Below are 17444 nucleotides of genomic sequence, written 5' to 3' on the forward strand. Positions count from 1 at the left end.
TGTGGCAGAATGCTTCCAGCAACCGGATATGGAGTGCTGATTGACCAGCTCTGCCGTTAACCACGATCGTTTATTTACATGCTAATCAGTCAAACATTGGCGCCATTCGTACTAATGATTATTATTGAAATTCTGTTGCGATTATAAAACTTGTTCAGCAGAAATCAACATTTCGTCTCAAATTATCTTTTTTTTTAATATTCATGGACAGACTGGTTAACAACGTATAAATATTTGCCACCTTGCTATTTTAAAGCGCAGGTCATTTACGCAAGGCAGCTTGCAGGAATTCGTATAGAATGCACAATGCATCAAGACAGTTGTACGTTTTGAAATAAGCTGGCACATAATTGATAATGTTGGATTAAATGTGCAAGGCACAAAATAATTTATGAAATACACAGTATGTTGCTTTTGTATACTGGTGAATGCATTATATAAAGGTTCGTCCCCCACATTTTTCTTTGCTGCGGACCACGTTAAAAGTTTTTTTTGCAAAAAGTATCATGTCGTCATCACATGATAATGAGATTTCTAATAATTATATTTTGCACGAGTAGAAAGCACATCTGAAAAGACGGCACAATTCAGAATGAATACGCATTTCTGCATGCAACATTTCTTGTATCGAAAAAAATATATCGGTATGACACGGCAGCACCCACATTCTGAAAATGATGTGAGCAGCAGCTGTGAAAAGGAAAGCTGACACAAAACATTTAGTGAAAATGTCATGTTTACTTTATTTGCATATACAAAACAAGGTAACTCAAAGTTCTCCCTTCACAAGCAAAATTACATTTTTCCTTGGTCTGTTTTCTTCTCCACGGCCATGAAGCAGTAATGAAAAAACCTCTGAGTACAGCGCTGCCTAGCATCACAAATTTCTACAGCATCACGAGGAATAGAGCAAAAAAAGAAAATGAGAAATGTTGAAGGTTCGTGTACAATATGTTCAAATACAAATACATATAAGTTTTAGACTTCCACGAGGAGGCCGATCTCATCCCTGTTTCGAGCACAATCATGTCTCTTTGATGTTAGTATGTCAGTTGCTAATTTTCAGATCTCCTTGCTGTGTAGTGGAGCCTACAACGACAGAAAAATAATCTTACAATCTCATAGTTATGTGTTATAGCGTCGCCCTGCAAACAACAGCTATTAACATGTAATGAAAGAGACATAAATAAACCACAAACAGATGAAAAACTACCACAGAACAAATAATTAAACACGCCTAAGGTGAATATACTCTTCTGTCTAGGAAATGTCGGTAAGAATAAAAAGTAAAGATTACAAAACTGAACGAAAATGAATTCTCAAGTCAGTTCGTACTCCCCTCCAGTACAAGTAGAAAAAACAACACTGCAATAATGTGACAGTTTAACAGTCAAAATACAATATCAAGTGATTACAAACTGAATATCAGCACAAAACACCAGTTCCGTGCATGAGGTTAATGTTGTGCGTCCGCACAAAAGTGCAACATAAACTTGAGATTTAAGAATAACCAACACGGTGACTGATAGTGATAAAAAATATTAAAACAACAGTGTTTATGAAGCAAGCAAGTAGTTCACTTAAATAAAACTGAACAGTGCGAGCATGAGCAAGAATTGACGGTGAAATATACGACAGACACACACCAGCAAATAGATAGTTGAACAGGAAGCATTGCTTACCTAGGTCACATTTATTGCTGTCTTCGGCATTCATTACAGCAGTCACAACACAAACGATGCTCACCACTCTCAGGTAAGCGAAGAACCTTTACCATTGGCCATCGGCAATGCGTCTCGTCGCAGCGGCCACGCAGCACGCCAAACATGTCCGTGCTCCACGTCCGGTGTCACGGCTTCTTTTCAGCGGCGCGCGAGCCTTTAGGAGTCCTTTTGGTAACTGTACCACTCGTCACGAGTAACTCAGACACACAATACGCTTGGTAAGCGCACGCCACCAAATCGGAGAGCGTAAAAACGTGGGTAAAGCGATGAAACAAAGCGCGACACGACCGTTTTAAAACGACACCACCGGCCACACTCTTCCCGGCATGCATCGCGAGGGCTGCGCAATGCAGAGGAGATATGACGGCGCTCATGTGTGGCTGAAGCTGAAGCGCGTTTGATTATGCCCCGCATCTAGCGCAACTAAATATAATAATCAAACTACAGTTCCGTCAAAGTATCACAGGACCATATATATCAAGATTCTAATATTCTAATGTTTCAGGATGTTGCTTTTCGTTTGTATTTGTATGTTTTCTCCCTGCTCATTTGGCCGGCCGCCATTGTGGCCTCCCACCGTGAGCGCACGTTCATCTCTCTACGAGACCTCACTGGAGCGGCTGTCGCCTGCTGTCATGTGAATGTAGGGGCGTCTTTCTCGCGTGTTAGTGAGCGGGCAAAATTGGTGCGTGTCTGGCGTTCTCTAATGAACCCAACATTTGCTGTAATTTAGGAACCACTCCCTCTTATACATCAAAATACAAAAAAGAGAGAAAAGAAGAAAAAGAAAGCGTGGTGGCAAAACATTCAGTTGCAGCGTACAAGTAAGTCTGATTACGAAGCATCTTTCTCGTCCTGCAGATTAGTTATTCGGCCTGCTCGAAGCTTTGATTCTGTCGGTCGTCGAGCTTTTAGACTACTCTAGCGTGCACCCACGTGCGGCTTCAGTGTGCGCCCGCTGTTAGTGGGTGTCGCGTTTCAGGAGAATATAAAACAAACGCGAATATAAGGTGCATTGATGCACAAGGGAAAAAAAGAATATTGGGTACAAATATATATTCAATCACCATAATGCATCTGCTTTTAGGTTTTGTGCAGGCACACAAGTCTATGTTTTATACCACAGCTTAAAATGCCTGTATCGGTAGCGGGGGGCTTTCCATCACATTGAAACGTGTAGTGATAATTCATGCCACAACATCGTTTGCCACAATATTCTCCGGTGTATGTTCACTGTTTCCGTGGCTTCCTTTTAGATTATAATGGCACGTATGCAGAAGAGATCAGTGACGAATGAATTGCTGCTGTCTCTCTTGCGTGCAAGATTTAATTTTTTTTTTACATTGCGAAACCGAAGAACCCTACTGGTATCAATAAAATATTAATCTAGTCCAACCAGCCTCATTCCCTCGGGCGCACAACATATCGTATAGGTTAGTCCCGGCTAAAAACACCACATCAGGATAGCAATACCACACAATAATAAGTAAACTTCCAATCCATACAGTAGGTCCCCTAAGCCACGAATGGCAACTCCTTTAGAAGTTACAATCTAAAGGTTACAAGACATTTGGCGTTGCAGTAACGTTTAAAATACACGCTTCGCCACATGTAACCTCTAGCCGCGACGGAAATTCACGAAAACACAAAGATCAAGTTTTTTTAGTCACCGAGTAACCTTTATGTTATACGTTACTTGCAATTATAGGTTACCATAAACGTTACCGTGCTAAGAGTGTAAAGGCGGCGGTTCACTCTAAAAAAATATCGACCCTTTAGAGATGAAAGACAATTAGAAAAAAAGAGATGAAAGAGATGAAAGACAATTACCTTTACAAAAGTTTTTTTTTTTACTGCGAAAAAAAAAGGAAGGAGAAAAAATATCACTCTTTCTTTCTTCTGGACCACAGCAACGTCAGAAATAGCTCTGAATGGCTTCCAGTGCACTTATTACACGTCTAGGCACTCGTACTGTCACCGAAGACGGCGCGTGCGCGCGTCTTTCATTAAAGAACAAGTACTGTATCCCGGACAGTGGCCGCGTTCCACTCTTAGGTTTCCGCACAGCATATCTTAGTTGTAAAAAGCCGAAGATAACCTAAGAGCGCCGTTCATTCTGGAACGCATATTACACCTTTGCCAAACGCTCACTTCTCAACACATACGTCTCTATTTGAAGCAAATTGAATTACACCAACAAACAAATGGCTTGGATATAAATCGGACCTTCGGCTAGCTACCTTCCGCTAATGGCTGTTACGATGCAGCTGTGCTGGATGACGTGCCTTTCTTTCTTTTTTCGCGGTGAAGTTGGGGCCGCTTTTCGGGTGATTTAGGACCATGTCTGCACAAATGGGAGAATTGGTCGGAATTTGGAATTCTCCCGGACATATCGGGAGAGTTGGCAGGTCCGGGATGTATGCGAAGGTGTTCCGGAGTAGCAAAGTGACTTTTGCGGGGTAGCGCTCCGACACTACAACAAAGAGGTTGCCAGGCGCCTCGGCGTTTTTTTTTTTTTTTTGCTCAACTTGAAGTCGTCAAGTGGTGCAGGCGAAGGAGGACAGGGGGACACGGAAAAGATGAGGATGAGCGCTTACTGCCAACTTAGATTTTATTGTTTGATACAGAAGTTTGTATAGAAAAACATTCATGAGTCATTCCACTCTGTGAAAGTGGATGACCAGCGAAGCTGTATAAATGGTAAATCTAAATATACAACAAAAATACATGAATGGTTTGGTGTCGTTGCCGTCAGCGTCGTCGGCTCTGCGGCGTCTCTTGCGCACCGCCTCGCGGGCACGTTCTTCTTGTGGGGATGGCTAGTCGGCGGCGCGACGCCGACGGTCCCATTTCCGCCACTGCTCTCGGCGTCATTCCTCTTAAAATCGCTGTTATTCGGGCGTGCGAACCATTCGCGGCCGTCCCACGGCGAAGGCGGAGTTAAAGTGCGACCGCAACTTCATCTGATTGAACGTATGACATTGCGCGCGTGCGCGCGTGTGCTATACGTTCGAGCTCATGTCGTTTCAAGGACCCAGGTGGCAGCTAAATCGCGCTTCGATGCGATGGAAACAGATTCGATTATGATAGTTTTTAGCACAACGGAGCCAGCTGTGGAAGAAGACGACGACGACATACGTGCGATCAGTGGCACGAGAGCGTTCGCGTGGTTGCTCCGAGGGGCGCCAACGAGCTGTGAACGAAGACGACGACGCTCGAGCCATTGCTGATGATGGTTTTCGTTCGCGGACCACGGACACGCCCTAGCCATATACAGCTTCGCTGTAAAACACAAGAAAAATATGCGAAAACAGAGATACCGCCACCGCCCACTGTTCCTGGTTCATTGTCGAAGCGGCTAGCATGGCAAGTGAAGGATGCCCATGCATAAGTAAGCCATCCCTGACCTTGACGCAAATGGCGTTGGCATTCTAAGACAACGTCGGCGCGAACAGTGGGCGGTGATGGTACCTCTGTTTTATGTCGCATTTTCGCACCTTTTACAGCGAAGCTGTTAGCCTTTCTTTGGTCGAGATTTATCGCGGCATCGTTATCACGGAAAAAAGAAGACCTCCAGCGATTGAAGCAAAAAGTGCATACGTCTTTTGGTATCACCCATGCAGCATACAGCACAGCATTAGTTCCAATAAAAAACAAAGCACAAAATAAGCATTCAATCCACGTAATTGATTATAAGGATCTCCTGCTAATAATGCGAAACACGTAGCACGCGCCGCATACGTTCGCCGGTAAAGATTACTGTTGCGCAAGGTGCCGCAGCGACGGCAGCTTGCGAAGGGGGGAATGACATCACTAGCCTTTCATATATAAACGAAACAGCCAAGCAACTGATTTCCTTGTTGCAGAACTGCTATGGGTAGGCAGCGTATGGTTAGGACTCCCGAGGAGCAGCGTGAATACGAGGAGCTGCAAAGAAAAAAAAAACGACAATACGAGCAGCAGTGGCGTGCTGCCAAAATTGACGAACTTCGTTCCTAAGAGGCTCAGCGCAAGCGCCAAGCCAGGCAGTATCCAATTGTTCTTGCTCAAGAGGCTTTAATCTTGACTTCTTTAAGGCGACTATAATGTTGACATAGTGAAACCCGACAAGAAGGACTGGCTCCTGTCGTTTGTCAGGGACTACTTTGGACTCTCACGTTGCAACGACCCCAGTCAACCAACCACGCTGTACAGAAAGCGTTCGGATTTGGTCTTGGCAGAGTCCTTGCATGTTTTTTTGGAAGGACTCTGGTCTTGGTCACGAAAGTAGCGAAAGTGGTCGCGGAACCCATCACGATGTACCACAGCGACCACAAAGCGATTGTCACTACCATTACTCTGAAGCAATAAAGCATTGCATACCCCACTCAGCAGTTTCATCGGGGGTTGGAACAGCTTCACTGGACATCCGCTTCCGCAGGGACGAGATGTCTGTTTTTCTATGTAAACTACTCTATCAATGAATAAAATTTGAGTTGGCAGTAAGCGCTCCTCTTCGTCATTTCCGTGTCCCTCGTCCTGCTTCACGCTGCACCACTTAACATTATAGAAAACCAACTAGCCAAAACCACTTCCCTTTGAAGTTGTCACTCGGCAAAAGCCGCACAAATGCGTGAGCTTTTTCTAATGCAGCTAATTTCGGCTGATTCACGCCACATGGGAGCTTGGAGGGTGATTTTCGAATGCAACGGGCAAAGAAGTATGATGAACAGCTGCTCACCTTTTTTTTATGTTTATGTTTTCATTGATTATATGTGAATAAAAGCCACTTTAGAGAATTTATGACGATAAGGCCGCTATGAAGCCTTTTATTCACATTTGACCGTCAGAAAGGTGTCAAAGATCTTTATTATCAACAACGCCCCTTTAGCAAATTACTTCGAGAAAGGGGGCATTTATGCGCTGGGAAATGGTTGAAACGGCAGTAGATGCCGACAAATACAAGGAAGCGGCACAGCTGAAGGTAATTTACGTTATTTTTTGTCAAGAAATGTTTATTATTATTATTATTATTATTATTATTATTATTATTATTATTATTATTATTATTATTATTATTCCATAGCTAACAATACGACAAAAATAATATGTGGACACTCAGCATGAATAACTGTCTCATTGCTGAGATGATCAGGGTTGCTATAATTATCGGAGCTACTTTCGCCTCTATCTCTTTTGACCATGTTGCATGGGGAATTATCTAATGAAAAATACTGTGCAGTTAAATTTTACAGCCAAGGGCTGCGCAACCTGTGAAAAACGACAATGATAGGCTAGACTTAAGCAAGCCCAACAAATATGCACCTCTACAACTACCACCCCTATAGGGGCCGCAAGCTGGAAAAAAAGGCGTGGTTTCTATAAAAGAGGATTGTTTTTCGCAAGTACGTAATCCTAAAAGCCATCTTTGTACCCCAGATACTACATGCCTAGCTCCGTCTCCCATTTGAGTGGTGTCGATTGTCGTTGCTGAAAACGCGTTCTTATTGCATGTGAAGTTTACAATGTGAGTCTATGTCAACCGTCAAAACTTGGTGGCCTCTTTCCTCAGTGGAAAGTGATTTGGGAAGAAACTACGGTGTCACTTGGAATAGTCCAGGGTTTTTACCGGCTTCAAGGACTCCACAGTCAGCTCGTTACTATGATAGCAACGTAAACTTGCTCCAATAGAATAGTTGTTCCAAAATTGATTTGTTCAGCACGCTGTCGCAAATTGAAGGCAAAATGATAATTATCAGCGTGAGTCTTTTGATGAGCCGCCGCGTCCACTCTTGTGACTGAGTGTTTCGACGAACGGTGATCAAATTCACCGGTTAGGCGTACGTCAGTTTGGTCCACGGGTGTATTCCGCTGCTGTATAAATCGTGTCTTTTTTTGTGGTAACTCACCTATAATTAGTTATTGCCCAAACATCACACTATGCGTCATATCTATGCGTCATCGTTTGTGTCATGGCAGGAATGTTGCATATTGATGCGACAAGTGCGCCACCTAGTAGCCGAGTGCCCATGCCTTGCTCTGATGTTCCTGATTCCTAGACATGACAGACAAAAATTACAATACGAATGAAAGATCCAACACTGGCACATGTTATTCTATATTCTAGTTCTGCTACATGCATATTGCTACATGAATATTGCGCGAGCTTCTCTTGGAGCACAAATGGATTCCAGCAGAACGTATCGACACGGACTGAAAGGGACAACGACACACGCTGGACTAGCAACTCAATGTTTATTCTTGGTTTTCCACACGTTTTATAGCACAAGACATCCAATGCTTTTTCCATTTGTCATGCCGGTTATCCGTCTTTCAGAGCAAAATGTCGTCTTTGCGCAAGTAGTTTTTTTCTTTTTCTGTTAGTAGTATCGATGGTGTACTGATGCATGATTGCCCACTTCTGTCTATGGCCATGGCTTCTAAAATTTCGCGCGTCAGCTTGTATTTACTTTTTTCTAAAACCTGTATGTCGTAAAGTTGTACGGTGCAATGGTGCTGGCGATGATGAAAAGCGAGATGCCCAGCGGAGATTCCTTCTAAAGATGCTGCATGCTCTCTTGTCTTGTCATTGACACACCTGCCTCTTTGTCCTATATATCTTCGACCACAAGATAAAGGTATATCATATATCACCCCTGTCTTGCAGGTAGTGCACTTCTTCTGGTGGTTGATTGTGCACTGCTTATTTTTCTGGCCATTGTTGACTCGCGCACACATTGAATATGCCTTGTTTGGTGCTGAACATACAACCGTGACGCCTTCCTTTCCGGCTATCTTCTTTAGCTTATGGGTTAGGCCATGTATATAGGGCACAACAGCGACCTTCTACCTTTTCTGTTGACTCTTTTCTTCTCCTTGAGGCTTGCTGTTCAGGAGTTTCACCTTCTTTAGCAACCCTTCGGCGACAGTTGTAAGCAGGCCTTTCAGATAGCCAGCGTTGTTGAGCCTGGTTACCTGGTGCATGAAGCTTCGTTCCATGAGGTGATGACACGACTTCTTTAGGGCGGCTTGTAGCACTGTGGCCACGATGCAGCATGTGTCGTCGTCCCTTTCTGTCCGTGTCCATACGTTGTGCTGGAAACCATTTGTGCTATGTGCAACCAACGAGCTCAGGCAAACACTATTCTGAAGTTCTCTTGGAGGATGCTCGCAATTTGCATGCCGCAGTAAAACAAGGAAAGAATCTGCAAAATGACCTGAACAACATTACAGCCTAGTGTGATCACTGGTTAATGGTCCTAAACACTAATAAATGTAAATCTATTTCAATTTCCCGCAGCCATAATCAGCATGACTTTCCCTACACAATTAATGATATCCCAATCGACACTGTAAGCTCGATTAAGTACCTGGGCATTACGATCACGCATGATTTAAACTGGTGCTCGCATGTAACTAACACATCATCTGCTAACAAAACCTTGGGATTTCTGAAACGCAACCTCCGCAATGCTCCTCAACGGGTAAAATTACTGGAATATAAAGCGCTGGTTAGGCCGAAACTCGAATACGCATCGCCCATATTCCATACCCACCAGATTTACCTCAGCAACGCATTAGCATCCATACAGAACCGCGCCGTAAGATACAATAGACAGTTTTAGTTTAGCGTTTTTACGCTCCGCTTAGCTGCTGAGCGGAGCGGAAGCACGAATGCGCATGCGCTCTGCGCTTAGCCGCAAGCGGGCTAGCGGAGCGAGAATCACGGTCCGCTTAGAAGCTGCCTAAGCGGAGCGGGGAGCGTTGCTGCCGTCTTTCGCTAGCGAGGGTGGGCGATCCACGCGCCCTCTCTCCTGCGTGCATCGAAGCACCTTGCATTGAGGCACAAGTCGTGCGAGTGCGAATAACTTGCGTAATACACCTCCAACTGGTTCTTTAAGGAAATAAAGTGAACAGCACAGCTAACAAAAACGTCGCCTGCGCATTGGCGTCACATATGATTGAATTGGATTCGAAATGCAACCTCGCTGGCTGTCACGTGGCCTTCCCCAAGTCGACGCTTCATTTTTCACTCGATAAAATGGACCGGTAACGCATAGCAAGCACCCGTCTAGATACTTCATGAACAAATAAGTTATGTATATTCCTTTTACTCTGTAAAAGTGACAAAACGGTTTTTTTATTTTGTTTCACTACGCTGAATTTGGCCAGAGGGCGCTGCAACTACGAAAGGTCCGCTCCGCTCCGCTCCGCTCCGCTACACGCATAACTAAAACGTGAAAATCGTCCGCCGCTCCGCTGTGGCTTAGCGGGGCAACTCGGAGCGGAGCGGACCGTAAAGACGCTCAACTAAAACACTCTATTCACTCCTCATACTCATATGATATCAGCGTTTCATCATTAAAAGTAGATTCTGGTTTGGACACACTAGTTCGCCGTCGCCATATCGCGAGCTTATCATTATTCCATAAATTCTACACCAGTTCGCTTCGCCACGCACCTTACATTTTACCACCTTCACGCATATCGCTGCGCACTGGTCCCCCACTAAACTTTGGTCGCCCTAGTGCACGCACTCTCACCTGCGCGTCATAATTTTTTCATCGCGCCGCTAAAGACTGGAACGGCCTTCCCCACAACCTCTTCTGCCTTCATGGAAGAAGTAGCAAGTGTTCTTTCTGTAAAATAACATACTTGACAACCTTCTGCATTATTTTTGTACACCCACCCCTTATGTAATACCCCGAAAGGGGTCCTTAAGGTAATAAAATGAAATTAAATGAAAGGTGTGGAGTTAGGCGGGCCGTGTACCGCTTACAAATAGCTGCCAATTACGGCAGCACAATGAGTGCCAAGGCAAGGCAAACCCGGTCAACAGAGAATCAGATGGAATATTGTGATTAGAAAATTTGCAGACATAGGGTGGTGATCCCAGTGATGGGACGCTGTGATGACGCCCCCCCCCCCCCCTAGAAGATTTACTTCCAACCGCGTATTATTGTTATCGAATCTCCCCTAAAAACCGTGTTAAGCACAGACTTGCGCTGGCCACTTAAGGTGTGTCATGATGACTTCTGCCACTCTCCAGGCTGCAACCCCGACTCAGTGAATTCTTTACTAACACCCTTGAGGACATTTCAAATTGATTTCGAAGCTGTCTCATAATTTCCGGGGATGACTTTTATTTCCCCCGACTTGAATGCGCCACATTATATGTGAATCCTACTGCAAGCAGACTAGACTGCCTTCGTTCTCTTATTTACTCCACCATCACGAGCTGATCTAACTTGCGCGTAAATGAAAGCAAAATGATCATCTTCTTGCACATTTACCTATGAATTTGTACGAACGAGTACATCTGTATTTCTTCCATAATTGTATGATTGGTACAGTGTAGAGCATGTTTTCATCTGTGATTTAATTAAGTGACATGCCTTCACGCTTTATTGGTACTCTGTGTTGTTGATATATGTTCGTTAGATGGCTAGTTGTTTAACCACTTACTAACCAATTTCGTGAATTCGCAATGCGCCGAGTAAGGGTCGACTGCACATTAACGCGCATAAATTACCAGCTTATCTTGGTCTTCTTGTGTTCTCCATAGAACAGCACCTTTGTTGAAAATTATTGATCGCCACTTCCGGACAATAATCTGAACGAGAAGCGAGTGTGCCTGGAGACAACTATGTTGTAGCCGAACGCGTGTAATTTCGCGTTTTTGTTGTTGTTGTCTAGTAATATCGGAGATAAGAATGGCCATGATATAAAATTGATTGTTGCTCTCGGGCCCCTCAACGTTTATTCTTACTGCTATAAACCCTACCGAAGATGGATTTTACGGTAGAATGCCTGGGGAATGCCTGACTTTTATCTGTCATATGCTGTGCGTCCATTATTTCAACTCTAATTCTTCATCTGTTAAATGCTCATCGCAGTTTACATTGCGGCCACTTGTGTGTGTTGGTGACTTTCTTTACAAAGTCATTGTGGTGCGACTTGCCTTCTCCTTGTATATATTTATGTTCGTGTGCGTATAGGAATGTGTACTGTGGTTGCTTTGGCCCTATGACGTTGTTTCTTTTTTTATTATTGCATGCATTTTTATATTGTTACGCGAACGAAGGATTATGCACTGGAGACTACTTACAATGTATATTTACAAAAAGCGAATGCAGCGCTCGCCAGTTCAGCCAACAGCTCGAGAGCAAGGAGCAGTTCGTCTTCTTCGTCGGGGCGCCCGCGCGCATCGTCCGCAAGAAAGACCCAATATGCATGTAGCATTATCCCCAGTGGCAGAAGCACCGTCCCGGTGCGTCTAAGTATATATCGGTGGTATATAGAAGGATAGTACTGTTTTAGGCGTGCCACATGCACAACGTCAGAGGAATTCGGGGTAGATGAGGCACTGGTACTGACTGGGGCGATTTCATACGTAACTGGAGTCACGGCACGCAGTACTTGATATGGGCCTGCGTACCGAGACAGGAGTTTTTCTGACAGGCCAACGGGGTGAGTCGGGGACCACAGGAGTACCAGGAATCCAGGAAAAAAGTGGACGTCTCTGTGTTGGTGATCGTACAAACGCCGTTGGTTCTTTGGGAGGTCAGGAGGCCAGCGCGGGCAAATTCGTGTGCTTGGGCTGCCCTAGTGATTGCGTCAAGTGCATATTCGGTGGTCTCTGGTACGGCGGATGGAAGGGATGTGTCCAGTGGCAATGTGGGTTCTCGGCCGAACAACAGAAAGAACGGGGAATAACCGGCAGTGTCGTGACGCGAAGGAATTGTAGGCAAATGTGACATAGGGTAGGGCAAGGTCCCAATCAGTATGGTCGGACGAAACATACTTCACAAGCATGTCTGTCAGGGTTCAATTCAGACGCTCCGTGAGACCATTCGTCTGTGGATAGTAAGAAGTAGTTAGCTTGTGCCTGGTTGAACAGGACTTCAGAATGTATGCGATAACTTTAGAAAAGAATGTCTGACCACGCTCAGTGAGCAGTTCGTGTGGAGCTCCATGCTGCAGAATCCCGTCGCGTTGGAATGGCGCATGATCGCGATTCGTCCTACAGAATACCGTTGCGTTGGAAGAGCTCTGGTGATGGCGTAGAGCGTAGTGTAATCTGTCGCCACAGTGACCCACTTGTTGCCAGACGTTGATAGAGGGAAATGGCCAAGTAAGCCCAAGCCAACGCGAAAGAACGGCTCCGAAAAATGTCGAGCGGTTGAAGGCACCCGACAGGGAGCATCGATGGTGTTTTGCGGCGCTGGCATTTCTCACATGCCGCAACGTATTTCCGGACGGAGCGGGCAAGGCCTGGCCAAAAGAAGCGTCGGCAAATCCGGTCGTGGGTGCGGGAGACGCCGAGGTGGCCTGCCGTTAGTAAGTCATGAAGTTCTTGGAGAACAGCTGAACGGAGGTGCTTACGAATGACGAGGAGTAGGGCAGGACCATCGGGGCGTACGTTGTGGCGGTATAACACACCATCCCGGAGAACAAACAAGTGAAGGGACGAATCAGAGGGCGAAGATTCCAAACGATCAATGATGGCGCGCAAGGTGGCATCACGGCGTTGCTCGTCAGCGACGTGTAACACCGGAGAAACGGAGAAAACGCAAGCGTCGGTGTGGGTGTCAGGTTCGGCGGGTGGTTCATCCACTGGATAGAGAGAGAGAGAGATAGCGTGACAAACAGTCTGCGTTCTGATGTAGGCGGGCCGACTTGTATACTACTGCATAGGAATATTCTTGTAGCTGCAGAGCCCAGCGACCAAGCCGGCTGGTGGGATCCTTGAGTGAGGAAAGCAAGCAGAGCACGTGGTGGTCCGTGATTACAGAGAAGTGCGTGCCATACAAGTACAGGCGGAATTTGGAAACCGCCCAGACCATAGCCAGGCATTCACGATCTGTAATCGAATAGTTGCGATCCGCTGCTGTAAGGAGATGGCTAGCGTAGGCGATAATACGATCACTACCTTGTTGGCGTTGGGCTAAGACGGCTCCGATACCGTGACCATTGATATCGGTACGAGCCTCTGTAGGAGAGGACGGGTCAAAGTAGTCTAATATAGGTGGCGTGGTGAGAATGTTGGTCAGGTGGGCAAACGCGGCAGTTTGAGCGGGACCCCACGTAAACGGCACGTCCTTCTTCAGAAGATCGGTAAGTGGTCGGGCAATCGCTGCGAAGTCTTTAACGGACTGTCGGAAGTAGGATCAGAGTCCTACAAAACTTCGGACGTCTTTGACAGACTGAGGTACAGGAAAAGACGTGACAGCACAAATTTTTCTTCGGTCTGGTTGAATACGGAAGGTCTACGAGGTGGCCCAGCACTGTAATCTGCCGACGACCGAAGTGACGCCCCAGCCACGCCGCTATTTGTCGCCGACTAATTATGGCCCCTGCCGGACGGAAAACTAGACCATGCAGCAATATCGTTTCTGCTATGCAAAAAGGAGTACCCGTCACCATTATAGTCTGTCTACGTGTCGTCCTTTCATTTTCATTTAAAAAAAGAAACTTCTCATTAGGTATCTTTATTCCACTCAGACTAACCAAAAAAGCTTCGCACGAACCAAGGCTGAAATAGAAAATAACAATCCTACAAAAAGTGCGAACCCCAGTTGTTGTTGCTGTTCAAACGTAGTTATTTATTTACCCTCAGCTCTTGACTATCGCCAAGCTAACTATTGTTTTGTCTAGATATGATCCGCTATCTAGATATGATGTCTAGATATATTGTTTTGTCTAGATAGAATTGCCCGAGCAGCTCTTTTTCGCTGCTGATACGGTGATCAGTGTCAATCATCGACAAAGGGCAATGTCTCCAGGCACTTAAATTAAGTAAATTATGCATATCTAACCCACATGTTGGAATATATGGGAAGCGAAGCTTTCGTAAAGCGGTAAATGAAATGGTATAAATTTGCCTACATTTTTCCGGCGACTTTGACGTGAAGGAAACTGGTGCGCGCGTACATGCTCTCGCGCACCCGCAACTGCGCAATGTGACACACGTGGCGACCGTCTAGTAGGCGTTGGCACGATAGAAGTGTACGTGTGATTGTGGCCTAATCTGGATATGCATTCTCGAAAATACATGACCAGATTCTTCTTCTTCTTTCTGGGGTTTTACGTGCCAAAACCAGTTCTGATTATGAGGCACGCCGTAGTGGAGGGCTCCGGATTAATTTCGACCACCTGGGGTTCTTTAACGTGCACTACAACGCAAGCACACGGGCGTTTTTGCATTTCCCCTCCATCGAAATGCGGCCGCCGGGGCCGGGATTCGATCCCGCGACCTCGTGCTCAGCAGCGCAACGCCTTAGCTGACTGAGCCACCCCGGCGGGTTACATGACCAGATTCAGCCACAAACGCATGTACACGTAATCCAGAAAGCACAAAAGTGTGTGCTTGCATGCCTGTTGAAGGTAGAAACCTTGACCGCTGGCTCAAGGAATTCTGAAATGGTGTAATTCTAGTAGGCTTAACACTTCTTGTTGTACATTTACTGTTTTATCTTGTTTCCCCAATCACTAGTGACGTTTTGATGTAATATGTGCAAAACAGGCAATAATGGGGGGGGGGGGGACAATAGTGGCCTAATGGTTAGAGACTCTGGCTGCTGCTCTGGGAGACGGAGGTTCGATCCCACCAACGTCAGGCAGGAAGCAAAAGCTATGCTACGAGACAGCAGAAGGTCTCAGCAGCACCCAGCAGCCACGGTTAGAAGACTCCTGGAGGGTTTCTAAAGAAAGCTTTGATTTAATAATCGAGCTTTTAATCCCAAGATTTTGCCTTTCTTTTCTTTACAGAAAAATTTTGTGTTTCAGTGCACCTGCTCCTCAGAACGCCTAGACCTCAATGAATTACAATTGCAGTAGACTTGTGCTGATGTTTTATTGCGCAGGTGAGTAAACGTGTCTTTCACAGTAGATCATGCGAAGCAGATTTCCTTTGATTCGTTAATCAATAGCCCATTCAAAATAATCTCGTATATAGCCATTCAACTATTTTAACTTTTTGAGACAGTACATATACCGGTGTCCTTGAGGACCTAGAACAAAAGGCTCGTATAAACGTTAGTCTTATTAAAGCCACGTTTAAAATGCAAATATACCGCTTGTTTTGCCAAACATACAAAAAGAGAGCGCTAGAACGATGTAGTAAACAGTTTCTTAAAGCAGACACATTATTATTCCGTGAAGGAGCCGAGCTATAGAGGTTATTTCTGCGGAAATAAAGCGTGAAGTTATGCAAGTATGAAGAATCTAAACCAGAGCACGGCTTGCCAGGTAATTGCAATGGCAACACCGCTCGAAATAATGGCGCTCCGAGTAATATGTAAAATACGAAGTAATATGTAAAATACGAAGTAATATGTAAAATACGAAGCCGACCTATACAGTTCGCACTTCTCAAGGACGGCACCTGTAGACGGTTGAATGACTCTTTGGGAAACATACAGTTACGAGGTTGCAACTATTTACGCGCTCTGCAAGGAAGTGTGAGTTAGAACAGATAAACTACAAGACGCCGCACACTACAAGCTCCTGATAAACGCAACCACTGCATTCGGACGTAGACGCACGATATGGGTCTGCAGCAAGGAGTATTTGTTTTCTGGGATTTCTTCTTCCGCGCTGACAAAATGGTCTCGAAAACTAATACATAGTTAGCGATTGCATCAATACATACATAGTATGTATGATTGCATCAATACATACATCATACATAATACATAGTTAGCGATTGATTTCAAGTGAGGATATTTAGTGGGTCAGAGTTTGTTCGGCCTGTGAATCGACTGAACCATTTAGAACTCGCCACATCAAGCCCGGAGTTTGCTAAATATTAGAGGAAGACGATGGCGTGGGCAAGTAGCGCGATCATGTCTCTGTTCTTTCTCTGATTCTATAGACCGTCATGAACGAGCTGAATCAGTACTCGGGGTAATAAACCTTCTTTCGGTGTTTTTTAGGGGCGAAGCACCTTAGGGCCGAGCCGTGTCCCCCCCCCCCCTGTTCGTCGTCGTCCGTAGCTCTGGTTTGCATGGAGTCCGCTAGGGGCGCTGCGGTGCACAAGGGCTACATAGGCGCTCGTTCCCAACACGCGCTCTCTTTCTCTCTTCAGCCATGTATGATAACGGTCGCTTCTGATAACGGCGCGCCCACTATGGATGAAAAGGCGAGTGGCGGCTCAACTGCAAGCGGAGTCGAGGGCTCGCAAAGCTGCTGCAGTATGGCGAAGTTGACAGCAAGCGGACCCGGAGTCTAGGGCGCGGGAAGCTGCAGCAAAACGGCAACGCCGGCAAGCGGACCCGGAGCTGAGGGCTCGCGAAGCTCGCGCTTGAACCGAGCATCGACGCCACCAACGTCAGGTAGAGGACGCTTAATTCCGGCGTTTTCCCGCCGCTTCCCGCGCTCTCGCCGCCTCTGGGTCCGCTTGCCGGCGTCGCCATGCTGCTGCACTGATCACAAGACAGTCTTAATGAAGGGAAAACGAAGTCCGCACCTCAATACCATATACGACCAATAAAACAACATTGTATATACTGTACACATGTGTTGTCACTCATTTGCATGTTCGAGTGGGCAATGTACGGGGGATTCACAGTTACCCGAATGATCCCCCGGTCCCGCAAGGGCACCTTGAGTATCAAGGTGATGGTGCTTGGCGCCACCACGGACCCTTAGCCCCCATACCGAAGCTGTCATCCGCACCGTGGCGAAAGGTTTTGAGGTGAAGGGTAGAAACCATGAACGGTGGCGGTCGGGGCCATGGTC

General features: G+C 45.8%; 1 long non-coding RNA gene across 2 annotated transcripts; it reads left to right on the plus strand.

Moving 5' to 3' along the window:
* The first annotated feature begins 1469 nt into the window (after nucleotides 1-1469).
* Nucleotides 1470-17184, plus strand: LOC125942253 (uncharacterized). Of its 2 annotated transcripts, none has more exons than XR_007464935.1 (3): nucleotides 1470-1755; nucleotides 15474-15568; nucleotides 16792-17184. It is a non-coding gene; the product is annotated as an uncharacterized LOC125942253 (long non-coding RNA). The 2 variants fall into 2 exon arrangements; XR_007464936.1 differs by lacking the exon at nucleotides 1470-1755 and adding an exon at nucleotides 6608-6687.
* Nucleotides 17185-17444: the final 260 nt, after the last annotated feature.

Source organism: Dermacentor silvarum, chromosome 1, assembly GCF_013339745.2.
Source record: "Dermacentor silvarum isolate Dsil-2018 chromosome 1, BIME_Dsil_1.4, whole genome shotgun sequence".
In the NCBI taxonomy this organism is placed as follows: domain Eukaryota; kingdom Metazoa; phylum Arthropoda; class Arachnida; order Ixodida; family Ixodidae; genus Dermacentor; species Dermacentor silvarum.